The following is a 4,802-nucleotide window of genomic DNA, read 5'->3' on the forward strand; positions in this document are numbered from 1 at the left end:
GGCTTCCCCGCGGCCGCCAGAGGGCGCCGGCGAGCACCGGGTCCGGCAGGTCCCAGCTCCGCCCGCAGCCCTCCAGGGCTCCCCGGGCCTCCCCCCGGGACCCTGCGCGGGGGGCCTCCCCCCCGGGACCCTGCGCGGGGGGCCTCCCCCCCGGGACCCTGCGCGGGGGGCCTCCCCCCCGGGACCCTGCGCGGGGGGCCTCCCCCCGGGACCCTGCGCGACCTGCTCCCCGTCTCCCCATCACTCATTCTGCTCCAACCACCGCGGGCCTCCTCGCGGTTCCTCCAGGCCGCTGGGTACACTTGGGGCTCAGGACCTTTGTACCTGCTGTGCCCTCTGCCTGGTACAGTCTTCACCAAATGCCTCTTCAACTTGACCCTGCACCCCCTTCAAGTCTCCGCTCAACCCCCTCTTACCACGTAGGAGCTGCTCAGCAACTTCTGGTTGAGTAAGTGAGCCTGCGACGCGGGCTCTCGTGTCACAGACCAAGACCCCCGGGCGCGGCGAGAGGCGGCGGGCAGGGCGCAGCCCCGGGGTGCCAGGGGTGCGGGGACCGCTGGGTTCAGGTCTCCGGCGCCTCCGGAGGTGAGACCCCCCAGGATCGGGCCTCCCTCTGCACTGACCTAACGCGAGGTCACCCAGCGGAGCGCCAGGCCCGCACACAGTAGGGGCTAAATGTTTACTGGATGACGCAAGGGGGGCGGAGGAGTGGGGGTGCTGCCGGCTGCCTGGCTTCCGGCCGTCCCTCCTGTGGGGGGGGGGCTCCCCACCGAGGCTCGCCGCGGCTCCCAGGAGCGGCCACGCCGACGACGGCAGGCACGCTGCCCCCGAGCAGCGCCCGCCTGGGTCCCGAGCGTGACCGCAGGCAGGCGGCCACCTTCGTGTCCCGCTTCCAAAACCCGTGGCAAAGTTCATCTAACATAAAACTAACGACTAAGCATCTTCGAGTGTACAATTCAGTGGTTTCTCGTACATTCACAAGGTTGTGTGCAACCATCACCTCAATCAACTTCCAGGACGCTCTGACCCCAAAAAGAAACCCCGCCCCCATCAGCAGTCACTTCCCTCCTCAGCCCCAGATAACCCGTATTTACCTGCTGTCCCTATGAATTTCCCTATTTTACGGACCTCAGACAAATGGGCTCACACCCGCGTGGCCTCCCGTGTCTGGTTCCCGCCCTGAGCGTCGTGTGTTCGGCGTCCGTCCGCGGGGCGGCGGGTGTGGGCGCCTCGCTCCTGCTCGCGGCCGAGGGGCGTGCGCGTGCGCGGTGGACGCCCCTGAGGGACGTGCGCGTGCGCGGTGGACACGGTCCTCTTTGGGCGCGCGCGTGCGCAGTGGAAGTGTTGCTTGTTCTCCCTTAACCTGATGGGTGTTAGCATTCTTCCCACGTTCTGGCGGCTGTGAACGCTGTGTCCAGTGTTTACGGGGACGTGTGTGCACTTCCGTGGGGTGGACACTCAGGAGTGGAGACACTGGGTCATAGGATGAGTCCGTGTTTAGCTTTTTGAGGAACTGCTGGCCCTTGTCCACAGCGGGCCCCCCCATCTCACATCCCTCCAGACACGGATGAGGGGGCTCCTTGCAGAAGGAAGGGCCTGGTTGGGAGGTGAGTGGCTAGGGGCATCCTTGAGTTCCACAGGCTGACCAGGGGTTCTGGGGACTTTTCTCCCATATTTGGGTTCCTCACTGGGACAACATAAGTAATGCGTTACCAAGATGCGGGGCGGGGGGCGGGTGCTGAGATGTCAGGTCTGGCTGGACTCAGTTGTGTGGCTCCTGGCTCCTCTGTGCTGCGGTCCCCTGATCCGTAAAGTGGGGACAAAAGGAAATAGTCTGGAGTTTCCTCAGAAAGGTCTCAGTGGTCACGTGACCCCACATTTCCACTTGGAGGCCCCGAAGTGTTGAAAACACACCTTGAGCAAATCCCTGTCTGCCAGTGTTTGCTGCAACAGGACGCACAGCAGCCGAAGGTGGGGGCCGCCGGGGTGTCCGTCAGCACGTGCCACCAAGTACGTGCTTGTTGGCCATTTGGGTCTCTGTCTTTGGGAACTTCCAGCTCAAGTTTTTGACTCATTTTCTTAAATTAGGTTGTTTTTGTCATTGATTTCTGAGTGTTCTTTACATATGCTAGACCTGAGTCCTTTGTTGGATTATGTGCTACAAGTATTTTCTCTTAGTCTGCGCTTTGCCTTCTGACTCTCCTCATGGTTTCTCTGAACAAACCAAGTTGTTTACAATAAAATACTACATGTTTAAGTTAGAAATAGAGTTTACAGGCAAGGAGGTTAACGCGAGTCACTGAGGAGATAGTCCGCCAAAGTAGCTCCAGGTTTTCCACGTGGAGGGCGGAGGGAAGGGGCGTGGCTTCACTGCAGAGAAAGGGATGAAGGTGGCCTGAAGCACGCTGCCCTGTCTGGGGCCACTTGGGGCGGCAGCCCCAGCTCTGCGCTCCTGCCCCTGGTTCAAGGACATGTCTGCCAGGGATGCTTCTGGAAGACGCCCCCTTTGGCCCTCATTAGGGTACTTCTGAGCAGATCTGCAGGTTTGGCATGAAGCTCTCCATTGGAAGTTACAAAACCTCCTTTCCTGCCAAGTCGAATGGAGAAGGCTGGGGACGGGGAGGCGTCTGTTTATGTCTTGTCCAGGCCTGCTGGTCAGTCATTTGTGTGACCACATGGTGTGGAACGCGAGTTCGGCCACCCACAGGGCTCCCAGAGGACATGTCCACCTCTGGGGCCTCCCAGATTTTCCCGCAGGGACAGTGGGTGCTGGCAGGGCACAGTGGGCAACGAGGGCCCAGCCTTTCTTGGCGTGAATGTCTGGGGCCTCAGAACCCCACGTGTAGGCACAAATCGCGAAGACCTAGAAACAGGTGTTGAAACAAACCTGTAGGTGGGTATTCATGGCAGCGAAGGGGCTGGAAGCAAACGGTCCATCAGTGGACAGATGTGTCCACTGCGCACGTCACTCAGGCGTGTCCACCGCACACGCGCACGTCCCTTGGCTGCGAGCAGGAGGTGCCCACACCCGCCACCCCGCGAATGGACCCTGAACAGACGACGCTCAGGGAGGGAACCAGACACGGAAGGCCACGCGGGTGTGAGTCCGTGTGCGTGAAATGTCCAGAACAGGCTCCTCCCTGGACGGGAAGGGTCTTGTCAGGGCGGGGGGAGGAGTGGAGGTGATGGCTGATGAGGACGGGATTGCTTTTGGGGAGATGGAGTGTTCTGGAATTAAAGAGAGGATGGCTGCACAGCCTTGTGGATGCATCGATGCCGCTGGTCGTACACTTTATTTTTTTTTTTTTAATGTTTTTTATTTATTTCTAGGAGAGAGAGAGAGAGAGAGAGACACAGCGTGAGCAGGGGAGGGTCAGAGAGAGAGGGAGTCACAGACTGAAACAGGCTCCAGGCTCTGAGCTGGCAGTCAGCACAGAGCCCGACGCGGGGCTCGAACCCACGAACCGCGAGATCATGACCTAAGCGAAAGTCAGACGCTCAACCGACTAAGCCACCCAGGCGCCCCTGGTCGTACACTTTAAAATGGCTCATTTTATGTTATGTGGGTTTTACTTTATTAAAAGATATTTTTAATGTTTGCACTTTTTCTGTGCAGACGCAGAGGCCCCTGGAGGGTCCTGGTCGCCACCCGACGTGTCCCCGGAGTCACTGCTCTCCCCTTCGTCTCTTTCCTCTCTCTCTCTCTTCTCGGACCCTCTCTTGAATCAGTGTGGTTGAGCCCCGGGCAGGTTTCCGTGTGTGTGTGTCCCCAGGACACTGTGACCAAAACCGACAGACTGTAAAATCTGCCTTACAATAAATTTGCCCACAAAGTGTGCAGAAAGGAACAGGACGCAGAGTGTCCCGGTCCGCCTGGGGTCCTCTGTCCAGAACCAGCACCTGACTTCACACAGAACCTTCCAGAGAAGGTGGTACAGCACGACCTCGGAGCAGCACTCATCTACTTCACACACCCTCAGACCACTGCCCGCCCTTCCCCGCGGACACCGGCACGTGAAACCCCACAGGGCCACCTGTACACGGTGGTCGGCGCTGCCGGGACCCGGGTTACTGGAAGGGGAAACTGAGGCTCAGGAGCTCACGGAGGCGGCCAGCTGCTGGGTCCCAGGCCACCTTGCTGGGGTGAAACCAAGTCCCCTGGTAGCTCGGTTCTTAGGACCAGAAGGTATGCGCATCAGTAAGAAGCTAACTTAGGACAGCAGCCTGGGCTCTCCGGGGGGCAGTGCCAGGGGTGGCGTGGGCCCCAGGGCTTCGAGCAACACGCTGGGGCTGACAGGGCCGTGTCCAGGGTCATCCAACAGCCATGGTGGGGCAGCAGTGGCCCGGGTGCCCCCGGTTCCAGAAACACCCCTTGCCGGCCTGCCCCTGGCCCGGGAGGCCCCAACAACCGTGTGGGGGTCGCCTAGGGTCCGGGGGAAGGTGGGGTCCCCAATCCGCCTGTACTCCTTTCTCCGGGGATGAGGCCCCTTGTCCCTCTGCTGCCCAGGAGAAGCCGCAAACCCGAAGGGAAAGGGCAGTCTCTCCGGGCCTCAGTTTGCCTGCCTGTGAAATGGGCCTGAGCAGTGGTCCCTAATTCAGGGACCAAGAAGGAATGTGGGGAGTGACGGGCCACGGGCGCTGGAGAACTGAGTCCCCATCTGCTCTCACGGACAGAGGCCAGAGTGTCCGGACAAGAGAACGGCTCTCTAGCTGATTATTACCACTGCTTCGTCAGGGCACAGCCTGCGTTTTGATAAAGCTTTTTAGGAGGCAGACAGCATATGTCTCCCAACTGAGGAGAT

Source organism: Crocuta crocuta, unplaced genomic scaffold (genome assembly GCF_008692635.1).
Source record: "Crocuta crocuta isolate KB4526 unplaced genomic scaffold, BGI_CrCroc_1.0 scaffold443, whole genome shotgun sequence".
In the NCBI taxonomy this organism is placed as follows: Eukaryota; Metazoa; Chordata; class Mammalia; order Carnivora; family Hyaenidae; genus Crocuta; species Crocuta crocuta.